This window comes from Eulemur rufifrons, chromosome 7 (genome assembly GCF_041146395.1).
Source record: "Eulemur rufifrons isolate Redbay chromosome 7, OSU_ERuf_1, whole genome shotgun sequence".
NCBI lineage: Eukaryota > Metazoa > Chordata > Mammalia > Primates > Lemuridae > Eulemur > Eulemur rufifrons.
The window spans coordinates 31,914,337-31,940,485 of NC_090989.1; the positions used below are offsets into that span (position 1 = coordinate 31,914,337).

Here is a 26,149-nt window from a genome sequence, read left to right on the forward strand (position 1 = left end):
TGCCAGGTGATTTAAAGCTGAGCTCTAAAGTTTTCCCTAAAGTCCCAGTCTTTGTGACTCAGTAGGCATTAAGTTAATGGCAATGTCCCTTAATTATTAATTAAATTTCTCTCATTAATAATTTGGAGAGTTGCATAAGCAGCACATATTTAGTGTAATTTAATCGTTGGTTGAATATATTTCAATTGTTTGCTTTCTCTCTCTCTAACATGGTTCAGTTTTAAAAATCTTGTGTCTATTGCTCATTAATTTGAAGCCATTTGTTAATTTTTTATTATCCCATATCCAGTTACCAAAGTAAATGCTAGGGAAAATTCAGTGACCAAGATAACATGGTCATTATCTTCACAGAGCTTACTGTCTGCTAGAAGAATACAACCCAATATATAGACAATCTCAACACAGTGCAGTGTAGGACACATGCAGTACTTTGGGGGCACATATGAGGTATAGAAGTTTGAGGGAAAACTTCCTACAGAAAGAAAAGTCTTAACTGTAAGGAAAATGATAAGCAGGACAGAGGAGATAGAGGAGAGAAATAGCAAACAATACACAGAATTGAATGATGGCACGATCAATATTTTCTAAATATTTTCTAGAACCCTCAACTAGTCAAATGACTGATATCTAATCAGTAGCAAAAATATTAATTTATTCATATGCTAATTAATTCAACAAATATTATTGAGCACTTACAACATATTAGGCTATAATAATTGGAATATAGAAGTGAGCAAGAAAAAAAGTATTCCCTAGAGCTTAACTTCTAGTGGATGTCATGGGAGACAGGGAGGCAGACAACGGAAGAACAAGTCACTTTTTTTTTTATAGCTCATTGTTTAAAGTCAAGAGTGTAAAAATATACCAGATGTTCTTTGTTCTATCAAAAAAAAAAAATCCTACCTGTGGGACACCCTACAGTTTTTTAGCAGGTCTGTCAGAAAGTAAGTGATTCATAAAATCACCTGGCAGAGTTGAGCACAGGAAACATATGACAAGGCTGTCAGGGCTTTCCAGCTCACCAAATGATGAATGCCACAAGGAATAAACAGGCTTTAATTATTTCTCCCTAGGGTTCTTCTACCATCCTAAGGATCTTCATTTTTTTTTTCTTCATTTGACTTGAATTAGTTACTCCTTTGCCACCTATCTCTGCATTTTATTTCCTCCAACATCCATACTCCCGCTGGAAACCAGCCTCTTTCTCAGCCATCAACATGGTTAGAGACCCAAAGTCCCTTTAAGGAGTGACAATTTATTTCTTCAAATAAGTCATAAGGTATAGTTCATCCTGAGCAATACTCAAAAGTTTCACAGGACCAATTTTATTTTTACATCAGACTCTCTAGAATAATTCAGTAAGTTTAACACCAAATAAAATGATGGGGTGGTTTCTTCTTTCAATTCTGCAGTGTACTATTTCAGAATCCCAGAATCTACAATAAAGAATTTTCCCACCAAGTAGAGAAAGAGTTTACTAAGATTTAAAGACAATGTGAGGTAGAAGACTCTCCAGAAAGGCATTAAAAATTAACTAGTATTTTAAAATTCAGAACAGAAATGCCAAAATATAATCTGAATTTTCTCTGGCACGATGCAAACTTGATACAAATCAATTTTGCTCAGAAAGTCTTTAACATTCGCACCACCTTGGCCTAAAGATCCAATTATCCTCCAACATTTTCTGCTCAACCATGCTGAGCTTATTCCCCAGCCCTCCAGTAAGAAATAATAAAAGATCTGCAGGTGCATTGACACTCATAAGCAAAAGGTATTGGTGTGAGAACTGCAATCATTTTCTTCAGAGTTAAAAACAACAAACAATTCAGGGTTAGCTGGATATCTATTCATAAGAAGTTTGGGTAATTTGTATTATGCCATTTGAGTTTAAATGGGGGAAAATATTCAAAGGAAATATGACTTGACATTTTGCCACAGAGTTTTGTAATAAAATACCAAGGCTATTGTACTATGCATTAAAAATCATTTAGAATTTTCATGCATATAATCCATTCACTTGTAAGCAATTCCAGGAAGGATGCATCCTGAGGAATTAGTTCCCTGCCCACAAGTTACTCATAGTTGACTGAAAGAGATGGACTCCCCAAATAGACAAAGGCAGTACAATGTGATACATGTTATAAAATGATATACCAATTAGTACTGGAATACTGAATATAAAAAGATTAAATCTGTCCAGGTTTACGTAGGATTGCAAGTGAATAGGAAATCACATAAACATCGTGGCTTAAAGAATAGCACACCAACTATCTCTGATTTTCTCATCATCACCAAGAGTTTAGGGGAAAAATATGAATGCACAGAGATTTATGTATGTCAACAGGATGTATTAATGTCTGGTTTATAGAATTGAGGCAAGACAATGTAAAGTTTTACAAGGGATATTAACCATTTCCCAAAGTTTTAAGTCCTTTATCTTTATCTCTGCCATATTATGAGATGAGCAAGAGAACTTAAAGTCAAAAACTGCTAAGACAGTCAATTAGTAGTGAGTCCAAAACTAGAGAGGCTAACCAGAAGGGTATCTGGAAACTGTTTAAAGATTGGTAATAGAGACAGAGATCAAATAAAGTGGGATTTTTTTAACATGATGGTACTGGAGCTAATTCTGCATATACTTCCCACCTACTGATTCATCCTTTGATATGGTCTGGGTATTGGTTTGAGTCCTTAAGGGGAAGTGCAAGTTTGGGGGACTCAGAGAAATTATAATTAAGTCAATATATGCAATATGAAGATGTTGTTAATATATTACATTGTCACAATGCACAAAAGAAAATATTTCAGTTGATAAACTGAGGCCATTACACATTTATTATGTTTCAAATCTATAACATAAAAAATTAAAAATAAAAATCCTTCAGTCATAGAATAAGAACAAAAATTGGGGAAAAGATAATTTTTGGAAGGTGTTCAGGAAATCTTTAGGGCATTTTTACTTAGGGTCAGCTGCTCTTCAAGGTACTGGGATACAGAGTGCCCTGTGGTCCATCATTTCCACCAATAGGAGGCTCACATTTGCTATTTGTAAATAACTTTCCTAGAATACACTGGTAAAGCAATGTAGCAATAAAACAGTGAGGAATACTCTCAAAGCCAATCGGTTTTAATGACCACGTTTCCAGATTACTCCTTGAGATTTAAATTATTTTCATGCATTGGAAATAAAATGCAGCTCAGAATAACATCAAATCCTAAAACCTATTTCATGCTGACAATCTCATATAATTTTAGTTATTTATTTTATGAAAAAGCATTTCTAAAGTATATAACATTCTAATCAGCAACTTTAATATAAAAACAGTAAATTGCACACAATTCTAAAATTTAATGCACTTCAGGAGGTCCTACTAAATCCATTTAAGGCACTCTATTAGATCCGGCAATCTCCTCTCTCTAACACAGCCTCTGTTTTATAAGAAATATCTATATGTACTGAACTATATGCCATACCCTGGTGAGTTTTCAAATTTTATATAATATAAATGAATATTCCTATTAATAAGTGATATTGCATATAGATATTTGCTCAATAATGCCAGTGCATTTTATCTTTTCATTTTCTTCATTTTTAATTTTTACTGGAAACATTACTGTTGAATATTTAGTATAGAGAACATTTACTGCATTATGCACACAAGTTAAAATTATGTTTACCTACCAATTAGTATTTTGTAAGTCACAGTAGAAGTAACATATAGATATGCTAATATCTATAAAAAGTATTAAAATAAGCACTAGATACATATGAAAGGACAGTGTGATAGATATAAAAATGGTTGCGAAATACTCCCCTCCGTAAGTCCACACCTGTCCAATGTGATGGGATAGATTCTCCAGGAAAGAAGTGGAATCTATTTCCCTAAATTTTGAATCTGGCTTGGCTGGAAGACTTTGTTTTGCCAGGAAAACATTAGCAAACTTCATACAAGCAGAAGCCAGAAAAGTTTGTGCTTAGGGGTTTGCTCTCATCTGTTCTTTGAAACCCTGAGACCGTGATGAGAAGAGCTAAGGCTACTTGCTGAAGGATGAGAGAGCCTTTGTAGCAGATACAACCCATCTCAGCCTAGTCAAATCCCCCAGCCAAGCATTAGCCATAGTTTGGTGTTAGCTATCAGATCCACTTCATTATGGCACTGGTCAAGCTCTTCTGTGTAAGTCTATATAGATCTGTGTTTCTGCTTTGAATATTTTTTTCAGTTTTAATCCCCAACCAGACTGGCTACTGCTTCTTACCAGGGCTCAAATTTTGTTCCCTAGGTAATCAAAAAATTAGCCTGTAAAAAAGTTTCTCTAAGCTTGCTGCAGATTTCAGCTGCTATTTCTGATTTCCCTGGTATTTCCTTTTCGAGTTATTATTGCAACATTAGAAGTTCTTACATGACCTTCCTTCAAAAGCAAATGTGCTTGATGAAATGCATTCTTTCCTGGGCATTGATGATGGAAAAAGCCTTTAGACAATGCTAGGCTTTGAGTTGAGGTGCTAAATGGGACCAAGTGACTTTCATCAGGCAATGACATTTTTATGATCAAGTACAGCTGAGAAGACAGTCCTTAGAACTAAAAATTTCTTATGTCCACTGTGGCTTTCTGTTTTTAGCAAACATATTGTCAAGAAGTAACTTTTTCTTTCTGAGGAAGAGCTTTGTTTCATTCAACCATCCATCTTCCCATGTCTTTATTTAACAAAATAATACAGTTATGCCTCACTTAACAATAGGGATACATTATAAGAAATGCACTCCTTAGCAATTTTGTTGTTCTGTGAACATCATAGAGGGTAGTTACATAAACCTAGTTGGTAATGTCTAGTGCATACCTAGGCAATATGGTATGGTCTATTGTTCCTAGGCTACAAACCTGTACAGCACGTTACTATACTGATTGCTGTAGGCAATTGTAACACATTAAGTGTTTGCATATCTAAACATAAAAAAGGGATAGTAAAAAATATAGTATAAAAATGAAAAATAGTGTACCTGTATAGAGTACTTACCATGAATGGTGCTTGCAAGACTGGAAGTTGCTCTGGGTGTATCAGTGAGTAAGTAGCAAGTGAATGTGAAGGCTTAGGACATTGCTGAACACTACCGTAGATTTTACAATTACACTGTAACACAGTACATTTAAGCTACACTAAATTTATAAAAAATATCTTTTCATCAAGCTTGCTCTAACTTTTAAACCTTATGAACTTTTTAATTTTTTAAATTTTTGATTCTTTTCTAATGACACTTAGTTTGAAACAAACACATTGCACAGCTGTACAAAAATATTTTCTTTCTTTACATCCTTATTCTATAAGTTTTCTACTTAAAATTTTTTAAACTTTTGTGTTAAAAACTAAGACACACACACACAACACACTCATTAGCCTAAGCCTACACAGGATCAAGATCATCAGTACCACTGTTTTCCACATCTGCATCTTGTCACACTAGAAGGTCTTCAGGGAGAATACCATGCATAGAAATGTCATCTCTTATGATAATAGGTGTCTTCTTCTGGAGTACCATTTGAAGGGCCTGCTGAGGTTGTTCTACACTTAATTGTTCTTTTTTAATACATAAATATAAGTACACTCTAAAATAACAATAAACAGGATAGTATAGTAAATACATAAACCAATAATATAGTCATTTATTATCCTTTTCAAGTATTACGTATTATACATAATGGTATGTGCTACACTTTTATGTGATTGGAAGTACAGTAAATTTGTTTACACGAGCATCACCACAAACACATGAATAATGTGTTGTGATGTATTGCAAAGGCTATATCACTAGGTGGTAAAACTTTTTCAACTCTATTATAATCTTATGGATCACAATTGTATATGTGGTTCATCGTTGACTGAAACATCTTTATGTGGTTTCTGACTGTATATAAATTACTTATTTAGGAACTGGTGTCTGTGTGAGGTACTAGGTATTCAGTGGATAAGAAAATCCTATTGCAATGGACTGAATGTTTGTGTCTTCCCAAAATACTTATGTTGAAATCCCATCCCAAGGAAATGGTATCTGGAGGTAGGGCCTCTGGGAGACAGGTCATGAGAGTAGAGTCCTCTTGAATGGCATTAGTGACCTTATAAAAACAGGCCAGAGAGCTAGCCAGATCTCCTTCCATCATGCGAGGACATAGCAAGAAGACCCTCACCAGAAGCCCAACCCTGCTGGCACCCTGATCTTGACCTTCCCAGTCTCCAGAATGGTGAGAAATAAATATTTCTTGTTTAAGACACCCAGTATATTGAACTGTTATAGCAGCCCAAGCTGACTAAGCTACCTTTCCTCAAGGATAAATTATATAATATCATTTCCACAATAAAATAGGTGATGGGGGAAAAATAAATACTAGTAAAAAGCCCTTTATTAAAAAATTTACACAATTATTATCTTTTAGAATAATTCCTGCAGCCTTTGAAATGAATATAAAATTATAATTTTTTGACTGTCTATATGTATATTCTTAAGGTGAATGCCTTAACTACCTGCATTTCTATAATCCAGGATATAAATTGTACCCAATGATTATTCCTATTCAAACCTTCCATTTCAGCCAGAAGGTTGCTAGTTAAGTGTCCTTGTGGTTTGTAAGAATAAAAGGTGCCCCTGCAAGACTCCATTCAGAGTATTTTTACCTTAAGTACAGCTTACATCCATTAACCTAACCAGTCAGTCATAGGGAAGGTTCTAATTGCCACATTATCTTTGGTTTCCCCCGCTCTGCCCTGGAATATTCTAGCTAAGATGATATTCTTCAATAGCAGCATTGGTATGTATGAGATATAAAAACTAAATAGAATACTGCCACTTAAAATGTGTCAACAAAAAAAGGAAAAGAATCTTATTAATGTACATTATCATCAATTACCAAAACTGGAGAAAAATAAAAATCTGGCTTATTCTTTTTCTTTTTATAAACAGGACAAATACATTCATGTAATTCTTCAGTTCTTATGACAATTGTCACTGACTGCCAAATGTATCAGAGTAGTGCATAAGTAGTCTCATTCACATTCAACAGAATAAATACAAAGGCAGAGTGCCATGAGGAATTTGGAGCCAGACAGAGGTAGGATCAAAGCCTACCTATGCTTCTTACAGATTGGGTCTGTAAGCCTTTGTTTCCTTATATTTCAAAATGGGTGTAATAAGATTTATCCTACAAGCTCAGAAAAAGGATAAATGAAATTATAATGTGAAAAACTTCCCACGAAAGAGATAGCAAAGGCTCAACAAAAGCAATGTCCCTGTTTGTTTTTGAAACAAATAGTGGAGTATAGTTAATTAGACTATCATTTATAATTATTGAGAAATAGTTCATTAAGGAATGATAGAACTATGTAGGTATATAATTGGATTAAGGTCAAGCTAGTTTATTCTTTTTTTCTTCATTCATGGATGTTTTTCCCCTTAAATATGCTCCTGATTATGAACCCATGTTTTTCTTCATATAATATGTTCTTCATATAGCTATAATTCATATAAGGTTATAATTCTTTAAATTACTTCATGTTTGCTTTTATGGTACCATATAGGTGCACTGGCCACAGAATGCAAAAACATATTTTGGAATGTCATAACAAAGCCTAAAAAGGAATGTAAAAATAATAATAATAGAAATAAATAAAAAGGAATGTAATTGAGGCAATCATTGATACAATTTTCCCTAATTCTAAAGAAATTGGGATATTTAGTTGGAGTCGTCTTTTTTAGGGTTTATCATAGATTAGTTTTATGGAAAATTTTTCAATTCCATTTTTTCCATCCATCCATTCATCCATCCAGGAATGAAACGGTACATTTTTGCATAGTAAAGATGTGATTAATATAATCTTTTTAATTCTTATAAATATTTAGATTTTGGAGATAAAATATTATATAAATCTATGTTAATTTTTAGAAAGAAAGAAATTAGCTGCTACTTAAGATGACTGAGAGAGATGAATAACTAACATGTGATACAAGTATTCTATTAGTCAATTTCTGATCATTTTACTGCTGTTGTGCTTAAACCATATTTTTACAATCCATCTTCTAATTTGGAATTCTTCCAATATCTTCTGCTAAAACAACATTTTAAACAGCATTTTCAAAACAAAAGTCATTTCAGTTGCTAGTTTATAATAACATTTATCCTTGTATTAGTCAATTTCTACCTTATTTTTCCCCTCTTAGTATCACTTTCCACGTTAGGCATCTAGTTTCTAATCTGCAAAGTAATGGAATTAGGAATATAAAACGGAGTCTCTTCTACCTTTAATATTCTGGGATTTTATTCCTAACACTTCTACTTCATTTGAACATTGTACACCACAAAATAACTAAAGACACATCACTGAACCTAAAATGAAGCCTAGCTTTTTTAGAGATAGCCTAAAGTAATAATGTCACCAAATACACATATTTGTTGCAGTGATGGCTTATATTTGCATAAGACTTAGTTGATGATCATATGGAATTCTAATCTAATTGGTATTACTTCAATATCATTTTCTGTATGCAAAGCAATATTTTAGTCCATCTCTTCTAAATAAGAAAGTTGAGTTTAAACTCTTATTTAATTTCTAAGCTATGTATTCAAAGATATTTCTTTACACAAAGGAGTATTTGAGCCCATAATTCATACAGTTTTAAGTGGGAATATAAACTCACTCTCATTCTACAAATTGAATTTAATTTTTTTTAAACACAAGTATATTTCACTTGCAGATGTGTTTCTAGATTTCAGTGTTTGGTTAGTGAGAACGTGAGCTGGAAATGCAATGTGCTCAGGGAATCTTAGAATGCTTTCATTTTCATTTATTTTGGAAATATGTTTCTTTATCTGGATTTAAATAGGATAGTGGTACCCTTGCAAGGCATTTTGAAATCCTAATACAGAGACTGTACATTTATATATGTGATTATATACATATACAAATATGGATTTAAATAGCATTCTACATTAAAAAAATCTAAAGATATTAGAATATATTTTTATAGAGAGAACTATATAATTTGTCTATGTAAACATTACACTTCGAAACAAAAGTAAAAATATGTAACAGAAGAAAGTGGGAAGCAGAAATTTCAAAGAGCTAAAAGCAAAAGCAGGTATAATTTGAGGGCTTATATATCATGACAGAGAAACAGATTCCAGTTTATATTGCTTAATAAGGAGGATCATAGAATCAGAAACCATAGTTCCTTTGAGTATGATGTTCTGCATCACCACTGATGAGACATTTTATTTATTTATAGTCACCTACGATTCTGGGATGTCACCCCTGTGACATTCCAGAAAAACTGACAAAGATAAAAATGACTAAATGTCAGATGGGACTAATATTTGAGAAATACACATGACAAATGTATAGTATGCTTCAGAATAAAGAAAATGTCTATCAGTTAAAGAAAATGCACAATGACACATAATGGGACAAAAAAATGAAGACAGGATAAATGATCAAGTTATATTGCTATAAAGAGAAATAAAAAAAGAGGAAATCTATTGCAATTGTCAGTATAAATAAATATATGAATACATAAAATTATTGATAATATGGTCAGAAAAATTGTCCTCATATTTTCTTCATCACTTGGGCTTCTGACTGCTCATAAAATACAAAGCTGTTCGATAACCATAAAAACCACACTATTACAGATTTTGTTATATTCAAATATATTGGTACTTCCAATTTTGAAGAGATTTTTATGAGTTTTATATATGTTTATACATAAATCATTTCAAATAACAGACTTATAGTGGTATAAATTTAAATAGATCTTCAGCTTTCATTGAAATGAGTTCAAGAAACAATTGGTGGTCTGATAGTGACATATGTACTCAGTGAAATGTTGTTTGGGGTATTCAAATTTACAGGTTATGAAGTAATAATGAACAAAAGGAAAAGTTGATATATTGTTATAAATATTTTTAAAAATAAATCTAAATTATATCATAAGAGCACAATTTTATTACCTTTATAGCAGATGGAAGAGGTTGATTATAAAACACTTATCTTTATATGTGGAATTATTATTATGGATCTGCATGCATGTTTAAATTATGTTGTTTAAACATAATGAGTTTTTTCCCAACGTTTTCATTTGAAGTAATGGATTATGTTACCAAATGACAATACTCATTTCTTTTCAGGTATTTTCTATATTCTTAAATTAGCTGCAATTTTTAAGGTGGTAGGCCTACTGTCACATGCAGGTGTTATGAAACTAGTACACTAGTAAAAATTATATGGCTAAAACAAACAATTCATTCATTTATTTTAGTTATTCTATAATTTACCAGAAAAATGATATTTTAAATGAATTCTCCCATGTAGGCATATGGTCTAACTATATTGCATGGTGGCTTGAAGAAATAAATAAGATACACTTGAGTCCAAAGCAGTGTGCTAGTTTTATAATTTTGTAAATCACATGAAACCTTTTTTTGCTGGTATTTTAATATTTTCCTGGAATTCATTCTGTATTCTATACCTCACTACAGAGGGGAAAATGAGTTGGTCATTAATTCTCTGTAATGAAATATAAATTTTATAGACTGTTCTTTAGTTACGTTACCTTTCATTCTCAAATAAATGTAAATTAAATTATTATTATATTGTATCATTAAAATTCATGATTAATTGCAAAGATCTTTCCAGACTAAAAAATATATTAATAATTCTATAGTACTTCAATCTAAATATAGAGCAATCATATTACCTACTATAAAATATGGAATTATAAAAACTCAGCTTTTTAATATAATTCATCAAAATTAGCCAAGGATATTAGTAAAAATCAATAGTTAAAATCACTCATATGTGTTTGATAATTTAGATAAGTACTTTTATATGGATAAATTATAAATTATGTGCAGAAGAGCAAACAGCTGTGTGTATGATCTACAGTAAGCAGGCAAAACTAAAGGTATTCAAGGACACAAAGTAAACACAAAATTAAACCAAGCATATATGTACAATATCGTAATATATGTATGTGAGCTACTTATACAGTATTAAAGGTATAAATGAAGAATAAGTTCCTTTCTCTCTTACTAGAGAAGGAAGAGATTTTTTTTTAAATTTAAAAACAATGATCATATTTTAATTATATTATAATTTTTTCTGCAATAATATGAGCATGAGTTTACAAAGCATTGAAAATATGATTATTCAGATAATAAATTAAATAATTTTCTTTACCCACAGGACCATTAATGCATGGTCACAGGGTATTTGATACCATTATATTTTTTCATTTCTTTTACACAGAAGAAAGATATACAATCTTACTATTAAACACAGTAGCTGGAACACCATTGGCCAGAGTCTCAAAATACACTCAATACAGGAAACCAGTCATCCATTCAACAAAGATAAGAAGTCACAAATAGAAACAATATATGTCTTGTTTGTTAAGTATTCTTAGTCTAAAAGGAGAAAAAGCCAATAAATTGCTATCTGATGTAACTCTGACAATTGTAAGAACAACATATCATGGAAGCAAAAAGGAGAAAGCTACTCTTTCTATCTGGTGAACAGCAGAGATAGTTGATTTTTGTGTTTCACATTAAAAATATGAGTTTACCAGGTAAAGAAGACAGAGGGAGGGTTTTGGTGATTCTACACAGGGAAAAAATGTAAATTGATAGAGTTTTGAAAAGTTTCTTCATACATTCCTTCAGGTATTAATTCATTCAACTGTACCTTTTGAGTAAGACCTATATGTAAAGCACTCTGCTAGCCCATCCTTCCCTCTTGATGCGAGGCAATAGATTAAAGAAGATAGGCATTGGGTAAGTATGAAAAGGCTCTTTTAAAAGGGAAAGTAGAGTGCCATGGGAGCACACATAACAAGCTTTAAAATGTAGCATGTTTCAATAAAGTGAAAGGAAATTAGCTATGGAAGAAAGGTGTATTCACATGGTGAAAAGTCTCATAAATTATGCTGTTTGGGTTGTATTCTGCTAGCAACAGAGTGAAGTTTTTAATCAAAGAGTGGCAGAACAGATTGGCATATTTGAAAGGTAACATTGACAGCATTTAACACAGGAAAAATAAATCAAGAAGAGACTAAAATTATAGAAAACATGTAGGGAGTCCACTACAAAACATGGCAGATAAGGACAGCCTGTGTAAAAACTTTACATACATAGATGATTAACAAGAGAGGGAAAACTGAAAAGGTATGATGGAGATGCATAAAAAATATTTAGGGATTACCAGATCTGAGGAGTGAGGGAATTCCACTGGTTTCATTTAAAAGACTTGAGGCAGTTGGGGCTGGAAAGAATTGAATAAGATTGATGATCTAGAAGGCAACTATTTGCGTGGTGAGTGATCAAGCATGAGTTCATTTGGGTGGGAGTGGGGGCAGATAAAAAGGTGCAGTAAACTCTGGATAATATTTTAAAAATAAAAAAATAAAGCTAGGGAGAGAGATTGGTGCTAGAGAAATAAATACACTTGAGTATCATCAAAATATTTACTATAAAGCAGAGGTTCTCATCTATGCTACTCATTAGAATCACCTAAATCACTTTTTAAAAACATTAATGCCTAGTTCACATCACTAGAGATTGTGATTTAAGAGATTTGTGGTACAGGCTGGATACCAAGATTTTCAAAAAACTCTCCAGATTATTTTAATGTGCAGTTAACTCGAGAATCTCTGTCATGAAAAGATATATTTGCAGGAAGTCTTTTAATGTTAAGAGCTTGGGCTCTGAAGTCAAACAGAACAGTGTTTGACTTGAAGCTCTTCTAGTTAGCCATAAAACCATGTATATGAAAGCCCTGGATGCCTTCTCTGTGAATCAGTGATGATATTGTCTATTCACTAATTTATAGAACTATTTGCAAAGCAATATAAATGTGCTTCTCCTTATTCTGAGAAGTAGTAAGTGTTCTCAGATATGTATAAATATCTTCATCAATTATTATTATTAATACCACACCATCTTACTCTCTATCATATGAAAGTTGAAGTCATGGGAGTGAAGATCACCGGGAGAAAAATGCACAAAATATAATACTAAGTCAAAAGTTCTATGGGAAGAACCTGAGGAATAAGTGCCACATTTGAGGCACTGGTGGAGAAGGAGGCAGAAAAAGGAAGTAGAATGGCCAAACATATGGAGGAAATCTGAAAGAGAATGGTGCCTTGGGATTTATTAGAAACATTTCCAATGTTGCATATATTGGAAGTAGGGATGAAGTCTGAAGCTTGGCCATTGATTTGTCAACTTTTAAATCTATATGGCTTAAATGTGATCAGATTAGGGTGGTCCAAATGTAGCATTGGTTGAGGGCTGAAGAATTGAAAACAGTTAAAAGGAAGGAAACTACTTCAAGAAGTTTAATTTTTAAGGAAAAAGTGGATTAAGGATACAATGCATAACTTGAAGAGAAAGAAGTCTTATTAAAACTTTGAAAAAAATTTCTAGAATGTAAATAATTATTAAAATAAGTGAACACGCCAATTAATAAAGAGGTTGGAGATATATGAAAGAGGAAATGGGATGAGCTGTGGCCCCAATTAAATGGTTGGCTCCGAAGAGAAGAAATAGCGTTTTTTTGAGGCAAAGTGTATAAGCAGTTGTTATGCATAATTATAGAAGAGGAGAGGGAAGCAGAGATAGAACCCCACCAGTCCTGATGCTATGGGCCTGGTGTATGCTGCAACGTGAATTTACTGGGGTGGAGATCACTTAAATTCACATTAGTGCCGTTCAATGTCTAGTACGCTGCCTGGTAGAGACTGGTATTTAATACATATCTGTTGGACTATACCTTGTTCATTCTCATTTTGGAAGAGTAAGTAATGGAAGGCAAGAATGTCAAAGTAAATCAAGCAAAAATTTATGGGAATCAATGGGAAGAAGATTCTGAGAATGAGGAGGTATCTCAATGGCACATAGCTCCATGTCTTGTTTATGTTCCCTCTCTTGCATTCTTTCTTCTCCCAGGCATGGTGGAGAGACTTAATGGAGAAAGAATGGGATGAAATAAAATATCTGGACTGCAGAAAAATCAGCAAAGCTTTGTAGCTTTCCAAACCAAACCTTTCTTTGGTGTTCCGGAACAAGCAACAAAGGCAAAATAAAGATTATATTCACAACTATATTTGCTAAAACTACAACTCCAGACAAAGTGCAAACTAGCAAATTATTTCTTTATATTTATCTCATCCAAACTCTTATTCTCTGATACCACTTTAATATTAATAATAGTTTCTCATAACCCCAAATTATCTCACAACGCTCAGAACAAAAGTGATTGGATAATTTGTCTAGTTGGAATATTATTTTAATAAATTAATACAATCAAATTCATCTTTCCATTCTCTTGTGCTTAAGCTGAATTTAATTAAATGGAAAACCACCTGCAACCAATAGTATCAAGCGAAAGAACATAAGAAAGTTAGTCCAAGGTGTTACCCTCCTGGAAAAACAATTCACTGCCATGCTCTCTGCATGATACATGAATAATACCCTTATCTTTGTGTAATGTACAAAGGGCAGTAAATATCAGGGATCTTTTCGAGTACACCAGATCATTATCTGAAAAAAAGAGTTATCCATAAGATACCAAATTACATCTACTTAGAAAATTTAATAGTAATACAAAAAAAGGATGGATTAAAGTGATATTATAATCAGAACGTAAATAATTGCACTGAGGAGAAAAGAAAAAGGCTGCGGGGAGTATGTGACTGTGGCTTATTCCCAGCACCAAGAACAATCAGTGTTCTTACCATCACTGCAACAAGACCCTTCCTTGTATATACCCTGTCCCCCAAGGAGTTAGAAAAGGAGCAGATGCTCCATAATCTGCAATTCACGATACCAGCATACATTTGTGTCACCGGAGTAATCCCATTTGATCATGTTAGTCTTTGATCTGGCAGTTTGCATGTGCAGGTGGCTAAGACATTGCCTTATTGGCCACTTTGTATCAAACCCAACAGGGATTCCTCCTGGGGTTTCACATCTACTTCGCTGTATCCAGTTATGCAGCTTTTTCCTTCCAAAATCGCCATCATACCTTGCCAGCTCTCATATCCAGAATCACAATACTCATTGTTAAGATTTTTTTTTCTTTATTAAATGTAATTACTTAGTATATTATAGCCCCTAGAACAGATGCATTGTATATATGGTCATTTTCCATAAAATCTCTTTTGATTTACTGCCTTTACTCTAATATTACACAGCAGAGAGACTATTACATTGTACTCTGTTTAAAATGAACATTTTAAAGGACTTTGAGAGGCCACATTAGAAGTATAGATATTTTTCTAAGGGGAGAGGGACCCAACGAAAAATGGTTCCTTAATAAATATTCTCAAAGCCATTTTTATTTTGTAAAATACATATAACATTTATGACTTTAACCATTTTTAAATGTACAACTCAGTGGCATTACATATATTCACACTGCTGTGCAACCATCGCCACAATCCAGCTCCATAACTTTTTCATCATCCCAAACTGAAAGTTCGCACCAATTTTACAATAACTCTCGATCCCTCCCTCCCCCTAGTCACCGCCAATTATCATTATACTTTGTGTCTCTAGGAATTTGACTATTCTAAGTATCACATATAACTGGAATAACAAAATATCTATCATGTTGTATCTAGCTTATTTCACTTAAAGCGTAATGTTTTCAAGGTTCATCCCTAATATAGCATGTATCTGAACTTCACTCGTTTTTAAGGATGAATTAATATTGTTGTTTGTAACATATCATACTGTGTTTATTCATTCATTCATTCATTGACAGACATTTGAGTTGTTTCCACTTTTTGGCAATTGTGAATAATGCTGCTATGAATATGGGTGCATAAATATTTGTTTGATCTCTGCGTAACGTTCTACTGGGTATATATTCAGAAGTAGAATTGCTGGATCATATGATAATTCCGTTTCTTTTTAAGGAACCACTGTATTGTCTCCACAGTGGCTGCACCATTTTACATGTTCACTAGCAACGTAGAGGGGTCCTAATTTCTCCACATCCTTCTGAACACTTGTTTTATATGTTACTATTTTAACAATGGTCATTCTAATGGGTATTAATGTCTAATTAAATTCAATATTTGAAAAAGAAGAAATGAATTTACTTCCTCATTGGAAGGAATCCAAATCTTAAAAGGAAATTGTTACCACTGGCTCAATTCCATTTCTTATATACCTGTGTCTTAAAAGATAATGTCTGCTATACTGCCACCTCAGCCAAACATGTAAGGAATTCACCCAAGATACGCTTTAACTTCCCCCTTAGTTTCATTGATCTTCACATTGTCATCATGACTTTGGTCAGCCTGAGATTACCTGTATCTTTCCAGGACATGCTGAAATCTGTAAAGTTCCAAAATTACCCTCACTGACATAATCAAGAGTAGAAATCAATTCAGTGGCAGCTGCCCACTGAAAATCAAATGGATCGATGATATTTTCATATCCTATAAAACTTTTTCATTCATTAATTCATTTGTTTTACATTTTACTGTGAGTTTATTCTTCCTAACAATGTACAATAGAAATTTCTCTGATGGTAGAAATAGTCTATAGATGCTCAAAGCAAGACAGTATCCACTAGTCATATGTGCCTATTCGCTATGCAAAATGTGACTAAATTGAAACTATAATTAAAAATAAATACAATTAAAAATTCAGTTCATGCTAAGTGCTCATGAGGCACATGCAGCTAGTAGAGTATTAGGCAGTACAAGTTTAGATGGATACATTGAAAAATTTATTATCATCTTTGTCCTAGTTAATCAAAGTATTGCTTGTACACAAATATCGCTTGTACTAAAGCATAATGTAAGTCAGTGTTAAATCCTATTGAAATACAAATGAAGGAGTGATGACCTTTCTGTAGGAAAATTAGAAAATGCTTCAAAAAGGATTTTGAAGAAAGACTATAACCTCTCTAGATAGAAATAGGATAAAGATGTTTTAAGAAGATAGGAAGGCAGAGGCAATGAGTTGGAAATAAAGTGGTATGTTGAGGGATGGTGAAGCGTGTGGTGTATCACAAGACAAACTATACCTAGGGGAGGGGGGTGGGGAACAGAGAGAAGTTAGGAAAGGAGGCCACAGTCTAAGTGGGAGGGGCAGAGTGCTGAAGAACTCTGACTTGAAGTTATATTAAATATAAAGAGGGGACAAAAAGAATGAATAAGTAAAGGCACACCACAAATTTGTTCATTTCCTAAAATAATGCCTTTCCTTAATAAAAGTTGCAACAAAAAGCATTAATTAGAAGGAACTGAAATTAATGGTGCGGGTGCAGTTTGTATTTGGTGTAGAGATTTTCTTTTCAGGTAAGCTTATAAATATAAGATTCTCTCATAGGTTAAACCAAGTCATTCTTAAAACTCTCTTAAATGAATACCCACTATTTAAATATTCCAATACTTGCTTAGCACAAAGCTTGCTTATTTGGTATGTTGTTAATTGTAGAATAAAAAGCAAATTCTTACAGAATTCTATGACTGTATATAAGTAAGTTAAGTTAGTTTACATCCTCCTAATGCCTCTTTCCAGGGTAAAATTTAACATGATATAAACAGTGTGCAGCAACAATTTCCTTTCTAAACTTTGTGAGGTTGGATTAATATTTTAAAGTGCTTATTCAAGGGTTACACATTGATCAGAAGCTATTGGCTGTTGGACTGAAATGTTGTTCTACCTCCGTGTTATAATTCACCTGGCAAATAGTCAATCATACTGCAGTCATCAAGTGAGTGAGGATTCTCCCTTCCATCTACTGAAGTTTATTTCTAAGTTTTACCCTTGCTAGCGTCCTATAAACAAGGAAAGTGCATCTGTAGGATATGGTGTTCATTAATATTCTCTACCAAGAATGAAAGCTAAGTAAATGATGCTAGGCATAGCTAAGAACTCATTACACATGAATGGTTCACATACAGTTTAAAGAGATTATACAGTTTGTCATTAAAAAATTGGTCTTTAATTTTGGCTGAATATAATCTGATTTTGCTTACAGTCTTAATTAGTGCAGTTTGGTTCATTAACATTGCCATGATTCAGAGAGATGACTGTCCACATTACCAACCTGACAGACAATAACCAGAAACAAGTGTCTAAAATGAGGACAGATGCCATGCAGCTTTATAGGCAAAAGGCAGTGCCAGTCCACCTATATAAGGAGCATTTATGTGTGACAGTTACATTTTTCAGCACATGAAAACAAAAATCAATTCCAGATAGATCAAAAGACCTGGATATAAAAAGAACAATTTTTAAACTTTCAGAAAAAAGTATGAAAATATTTTAAGACTTCATCAAAGAGACTGGTTTCCAAAACAAGATATAAAAAGAACAAACTTTAATAAAAAATTATTTTAATGAAGTACAATGTATTTTTAAAAGAAAAGATAGAGAAATCATTTCCTGCATTAAAAAGAGGAAAAATATAAGATACAGCCTTGGCAAAAATATTTTCAATGCATATGCAAAAATAGATTATAGAATACATAAAGGACTTCTATAAATCTGTAAGAAAAAGATCAATATATCAGTAAAAAAATGGGTTAAAAAATACGTTTAAGCAATTCATACTACAGAAAACCTGAATGTTCAATGAAAAGATGCCCACACACTAATAATCAGAAAAGAAAAATTAAAACCATTCAACTAGGCCTGGTATTGTGGCTCAGGCCTATAATTTCAGTACTCTGAAAGGCTGAGGCAGGAAGATTCCTTGAGCTCAGGAATTTGAGACCAGCCTGAGCAAAAGTGAGACCCTGTCTTTACTAAAAATAAAAATATTAGTCTCTACTAAAATTAGAAAAATCAGTCAGGCTTTGTGAGCTACTCATGCCACCGCATTCTACCCAGGGCAACAGAGCGAGATTCTGTCTCAAACAAAACAAAAGAAAACATTCAATTTGCAAAATCAATACATGTAATGATATTAGGTGTTGAAAGGCATAGATCATATGGGGGGCTTTCACAAATATTCTTGCAAACTATAAATACTACAAACACTATGCGGGGTAACTGGGAAATATCTGAAAAAAGGGGAGTACAGTCCCCATAATCAAGTAATTTCACTCGTAGGCAAATACCTAGAAAAGTATATATGTGCAGTGAGGAATGTGCCAAAAATATTATTATACTGTTTGTTATAAGTAGGACATTGGAAATGGCTATGGATGAGAGAGGAAAACATAAATTGTAGTATATTTATGAAATGGAATACTATATAGCAATGAAAATGAACAAAGTAGCTCTGGCTGATGCAATTTGAATAAATTACAAAAAAAGTATTTCCAAGGATGCACATAGTATATCACAATGTTTGTAAATATTTTCATTATTTAATACAGTAAGACATATGACTTAGGGATGTAATATACATAGTAAAATCAAGAGGAAATACATGGGGATAAAATAGTGAATTTACAATACTGGTTGCTTCTTAGAGGGAGATGAAATCTGTACGGAAATAGTGAAACAAATGCCTTTGAATCACCACCCAGATTAAGTAATAACATATTAAATGTGAAATTCGAATTGTCACACATTTAATATGTTATTACTTAATCTGGGTGGTAATTCAAAGGCATTTGTTTCACAATTTTCTGTCCTTGCCAAACATGTCATAATAATAAAAAGTCAGAGTTATTAAAAGCTCCAAGTGCCCTGCACAGCACAACTCTAAAGGCCACCTTTATATGTAATTACCAATATTCTCCTCTTGGTAAATGTGCCTGTCTGATGCAGGCCCCTCTTATTTCAATAAGAATGACTCATGTGATCTAAATTACTATACTCATGTGATCAAATCTTTCTCTGAAGCACAGTAATCCAGGAAGACACAAAATAAGATATAAGGAGCTTTGCTAATGGTGTCACCTCCAACTGTTAAAATTAAGTTCCACATTAACCTGGCTGAGTTGGGTAGCAACTGCTGTGATGAACTCCACGTGCCTGGTGACACCCGGAGTGCCTGTTAAAATGTAGACCCCAGTGCCACACCCCCATGTATTCTATTGAAGTAAATCTGATAGGAGTCAGTTGAGGGACTGGTGTCTTAAATACTATTTTTGTCACTTTTAAGGTTTCTTTGGTTAAAGGGTCAATGTTTGAGAAATATTGCTTTAAAAAATTTACAGTCATGGTTGTGGAAGCTGGGAAGTCTAAGAGATCAAGATGCCAGCAGACTCAGTGTCTGGTGAGGGCCCAGTTTTAATCCTGGCTCTGCCTCTTATTTGCTGAATGGTCATGTATGTTTTGCTTAATCTCTCTGAGCTTTAGTCTCTTTATATCTTACAGAAACCTTATTAATTTTATTAAGCTTAATTCAAAAGGGCGAGGTGATGATTAAGTGAACTATCTTTTGCAGGTAAGTTGCCTAACACTGTTTCTACAGTGTTTTCGTATACGGCCTTGGATAAGTCAGTTACTTTTCTAGTACCTGGATTTCCTATAGAATTAGGAGAATTTGCTGGTCCATGTATTACTAATATATTTTATTTAAGTACAAAGGAGAATACATCAAAATAATATTGCTTGCTTCAATAGCAAGTTTAGAGAGATAAATGATCACATGACTAGGTCATAATGTAGCCTACTGTATGCTACTATGTTTTTGTTTTTGAACTCACGTATCTCAGAGAGAAAGAAAAATCAGTTGAGTTTTTTAGGCAACAAGAAGAAGCTCATTTTCTAGCAGATTGGTGGAACCTCACCTCAAGTTACATTTCAAATGGTGCATTGCACCTACTCATTCATCAATCTGCCAAGGGCTTGCTTTGCTGCCTTGCTTTTTTCTTCTAAAATTCACATCTTTGCAGTGCCTTGAGTTTCTCAGCCTCATTACAAAGTAACATATTAAATCTTGATAAAATAAAAATAGCTTCTAGTATATCAAGTATAGATAGATGCCAGAAGGTGAGATTTCATAGCTAAGTACAATACTAGTTTCCAAATATTGCACACAAGTGTATAGCTTCCCTGTCATCTCTGGTCAATGTTATTTTATATTCGAATTGATTCTATTATATCATAAAATAAAAGAAAATTATACAGAATAAAATAATTCTCTTTGGGGAGATCTCTCAGGGTATTTGTTCTTTACTGTGTGCAGTACAGGGTAAGAGAAAATTGGCTTTAAACCTATGGGGCTCCCTAGGCAGCTGTTGCATCTCTTCTCCCATGCTCAGCACGGTGCTATATCACTGGAAATCACTAACCTTCATAGGATACAGCCTGGAGATGATAACACTGGTTCAAGGACAGGGTAAGGAAAGGGAAGTAGAAGGAAGTAAGTGGGAAAATACAGCAAAAGTGATTAACAGCTGTTTTCTGGAGCAAGCCTCCATTAAGGATCTGCAGCTGTGTCACTGTGCTTCCATTCTGCAGATCCTACAGGGCTAAATTGGAAGATTCACAGAGCAGGAAAATATGTGGAGAAAGGTTAAAGGAAGTCCAAAATCCATGGCAACCATATAAGGTGAATGCCCTCACTGCTTAAATACTTCTCATCTTTACCACTCAAGGGAGGGGGATAGATTCCTAAGAAACACAGTCCTCTTACCAACTGGATATTTGCTCTGGGATGCTGCTATTGTTTTTTTGGGGGGCGGGGGGCGTTAAGGGGAATTGATGGAACACCCACCATCCCTACCACTCTCGTTTAATAAAATCAACATGCTGCATGCTTAGAGTGTTTTCAAAAGAGCTACCTATGCTTCCTCAAGATATAGAACAGAAGGAGATCTTGGGGTAGCAAACTGAGTTTCCCAAAATAATAGGTCCTAGGAACATCAAAGTTTGAGCCTGAAAACCCACCAGGATTCTAGTTGGCTTCCAAATAAATCAGTGGATTCTCAAATCATTTTCTTTAGTGTTATATCCTAAATCCCCAAAAAAACACAATGTAGGAGGCACATGGAAAATGGGGGAAAAAATGCAAGACATTGTCTTCCCCCATGTACTCAAAAGAATATGTTTCCTCTGCAGTGTATCCTTCAAGTAACTGACATCCCCAAGTGGACCATTCTATAAGGTCCTGCATCTACGCTCCTTCCTCCTCACGCTCAGGTGGGGTTAGCAATCAACCTCTAAATTAAACAACCTTCCACCACTACTTGGAAACACACAAACCATCTCCTAGGAGGCCTCTGTAACGCACAGCTTGATGAAAATCACTTACACAGGGCAGAAGACACAGAGGAGTTTACAAGGTCGGGCACTCCCTGGCGGGGGCGTGAAAGAATGGGAGGTGCTGAGGTCAGGGTTAAACTACCCTGTGAAATGAAGCCTCCCGCCATGCCCTCTCCTTCCTTCATCTATAGAAGGACTCTCCAGTGGGTTCCTGCGTCTGGAAGTCTGCCCCTTCAGTGCCGCAGAGAGGCCGGGACATTTCAAAAGCTCTATCTAAAGCAGTCCACTTAAAAAAGCCCAGAAAAGCCTGATCACTGACCAGAATTGCCCCAAATCGCTTGCTTGTTTTCTCCTCTTGCAGCCTCCTCAACGTTTCCCTTCTTTTCTTTTCGTATCCTTTTCTCACCGGGCACAGATCCTCTAGGATGCTTGGGGTGCACCCTAAAGATATTCGAGTAGCGGTAGAAGCTCTGATAAGAGGCTGGAGCGGGACGTCTTAGCATTCCGCCTCCTCTACCCCACCTGTCTGCCTGCAGCATAGTGACCCCTACTAAAAACCTGGGATTCTAACCGCCAGGTGTGCACGTCCTGCACAGGGTCCTCTGGGAATTGGGTAGAAACGGCCTCCGTGGCGCTGCAGTCCCGGGCAGAGAGGCAGCCGAGGCTGCAACAGTGGGGTTGTCACGCCGAGCTCCCCGCATGAGCCGCCTACGGGCACAGCCTGCCTTTCCCCATTGTGTCCGCAGCGCTGCAGGACTGAGCCGCACTGGCCGCAGCACCCGCGCCAGCCCCCAAGCCCCAGGCGCGGGGCCGGGGCGGAAGAGCCCGACTGGCAAGAGGGGGTAGGGAGAAGGAGAGAGAAGGGCCCTCAGAATGGCACAGTGCTTCATCAATAATGCAGGGGCGCCCAGACCTCCCTGCAATACGCTTTCCAGCTAAACGCCACCAACTGGAGCGCTTCCTGGCACGACCCACGCGTGTGGTTTCTGTGTGTGAAAGATGGGACGCACCTTTTTAATTCATCTATCTTCTGTCTTCCTCCCTCCCTCTTTTCTTCATTTACAGTCCCTTCTGGCTTAGCTTTAAACCCACATCTCTGCATCAGCATTACGTTACCAAGCAAAAAGCTGCAGGTTGGAAACGAAGATCTCGAAAGATCCCACTGCCTACATACCAAGAAGAGTTCGCCAAAATTCACCTAGCAATGTTTATTTTCAAAGCCCCCATTCTCCTCCATTCTTGGAGAATGCTTTTAAAGTTTGGAAGCTCCTTGCAGCCTGCTGGTTTCCGTGCCTCCGTCCACAGCACCAACAACGGTGCGGTCAGAGACACCGAGATTACGCTGCAAAGTTGCCCAGCCCCAACCCAGCAGGCGGCTGATGCTCGCAGCATCCCAAAAGGCAGTTCCCCAATGCGCCCCCAAGAAGCCCAATGCGGCACATAACCACCACAAACAAGGGTTAGCCGAAGCACACGCCAACAGACACAAATCCAGAAACTTCTTTGTTAAGCAAGAACAGCCCATCTGGAACGGACACTCTGCACAACTTGCAAGGAAATAAACAAACATCGCATCCCTGCAGGGAAACTTGTTGAATCCCGCTCGAGCGTATGGCTGCAATTTCCCATTTAGCCTGAAGGTTTTTGATTCTACCCCAAAATACCCTGGTGCATCAGTCACAATTTCTGGACAAACTGCAGTCCTTCCTGCACCCATTCTGCACTCCAACAACCACCGGTATTAAAACCAAGCGTGCCCTCTTTTGTAATTCTAAAGCCAGCTGTCACTTCCTTTGCAAGCATTTGTGAGACTTACCCTTCCGATAAGATTGTTTTCAGAAATCTAGCGGCTCAGTGGTTGCAGGCGCAGCCCTCCAACTTTGCTGTACACGGAGACCTCCCCGAGTTTAAACCGAGCAAAAGCTGTCTGAGACTTTTAAACGTCAGAGTGGGGGAATAGGGAGAGAGTGAAGTCAGGTTTCTTCTCCGTATCAACACCCTGGAAAAATTCAATCCTTCTTCAGCAGAGAATTCTTTCAAACCCGTTATCTGTATTACTATTAATGCGCAGAGCAGACGGCATTGCATACAAATAGGTCCAAGTGTGCGCTTCTATTGGTGGCTGCGGAGGCCCCTGGGTCCTACTGCTCTGGCACTAAACTACACAGCTACACACGCACGCAGCTTTGGAGACGCCAAGGGGAAAATGGATTTAATTGATTCGTTACCTCTGGTATTGTAATGCCTGCTGTGATGTTTAACCGAGGAAAAAATCTTCACATTTAAACTCCTATCATGTGATCTATCATTTCATATATGCTTTTAATTGTCTGTGTGGGGTTGCTTTGATAATACAAAGGATTTTAAAATAACATTTTATGAGGAAAATTCACAGATGCTTTTGGCAGGAAAACCCTCGTTTTGCTCTCTATTATTCGTTACTCTCATATAAATTCTGGAAATATTATAAAGTCAAATACTTCTGCACTTCACATAAGTATTAATAAAATAGCACCCATTTTTATTCTTGCAAACACATGGCTACTCTAAATAAAATAAATAGGTTAAAATGGTAGAAGCTAAAATCTGAATGAACCGATTATAAAACATGGGATATATTAATCAAATGCTACAGAAAAAAAATGCCATCAATGACAATGGCATGGGCATCATATTTACTTTGCAAAATAAGAAATTCAGAAATATTTTACTTGTTAATATTGACATGAAAATATAAATCAACTCTATAGTAAATAATAAATGTGACATTTACTATTAATTGCCACATTTTCTTTTTACAGTTTCTCTTTTAGCAAGTCCATTAGAAATGCAAATTGACATACCAAGGAGATTTAAAGTGAGGCAGACCTGTGGTGAGTAGCAATTTGAAATATTGTAACATTGTGCAAAAACACTTTAGTACATCATCAGTAAAGGTAGCCATTTCAAAAATTAGAATATTAATAGCTGTATCTTCATATATATTAATGTAAAACCCTTAAGTTTGCTGTTTTCCTTGACCTTTAATTTTGGGAAGAAAAAGACAATCCTCATTTAAACTAAAATGGCATAGACTTTCCATCAAGTCCCATGTAAGATATTTGCTGATATTACAACTTAATAAATAAAGTAATTTTATTGTTCTTAGATATAAATAGTTATGGTAAATTCAGATTTAATTACAATATTGTTATGTCTGTAATTTACAGCTGAATGCTGTTGGAAAGTAATACACTGAATAAGGTCAGCAGCAACCAACCTATAAATTCACCAGCCATGTGTAAACTAAATAAATGAAAAAGCAAAATGCAAAAATACAACAGAATCGAGATCTTATTCCAAATACATGTATAGCATTTGAATTTATGTAGGGTGTGCTACAATCTTTCTTCATTTCCATAACTCCTTCCCCTTCCAACCCCTTCCCTTCCCCCATCAGTAACCCTTGACAACAGAAGTGTTACTTCAAGTCTAGGTTGCCTTTCTGCCTTCCAGACCTAACTTACAGATTGCATCCTTGTAGGAAACAGAATTAACTCTTACACGACTAGGAGGTAAAAGAAGAGAGTTTATTTTAGGGCTTACAAAATCCAGTCTTATATGTACTTTCAAAGTTTTCACCAAACACATATTTTTAAAAATATCCATGACCACTAATTCAGAGTGAAAAGCCGTGATCATTGGCATCATATCAGAATCAATTTGCTGCACTTCCCCATTGCTGTTGTGTCTCTGAAAGAGCTTTTTGAATGATTTTTACCCGGGGTTATTATAATCACTCTATTTCAGGTTAAGAATTTTTCAACTTACAAGAATTAACATAAAAATATCAAGATATTGCCATATTCAGTATAAGGGAGTTCATTATCTGTAAAAGAAAAGAAAAGCTATTATTTGGTATAGTAAGAAAAGCATAATGACCATGCAAAGTTGAATGAAGATGATTGACATTCAATTCTCTTTTTAAACAAGTATATTATTG

At 35.0% G+C, this 26,149-nt stretch overlaps 1 protein-coding gene and 1 pseudogene across 1 annotated transcript in view; both read right to left on the reverse strand.

Moving 5' to 3' along the window:
- The window catches only part of ROBO1 (roundabout guidance receptor 1), a 1,084,421-nt gene extending 1,060,187 nt beyond the window's left edge, over positions 1 to 24,234 (reverse strand). Inside the window, exon 1 of the mRNA XM_069475042.1 lies at positions 23,984 to 24,234. The gene's annotated coding sequence lies outside the window, so the exon portion shown is untranslated. The remainder of the gene's footprint in view (positions 1 to 23,983) is intronic.
- The window catches only part of LOC138385697 (disks large-associated protein 5-like), a 120,736-nt pseudogene continuing 118,597 nt past the window's right edge, over positions 24,011 to 26,149 (reverse strand).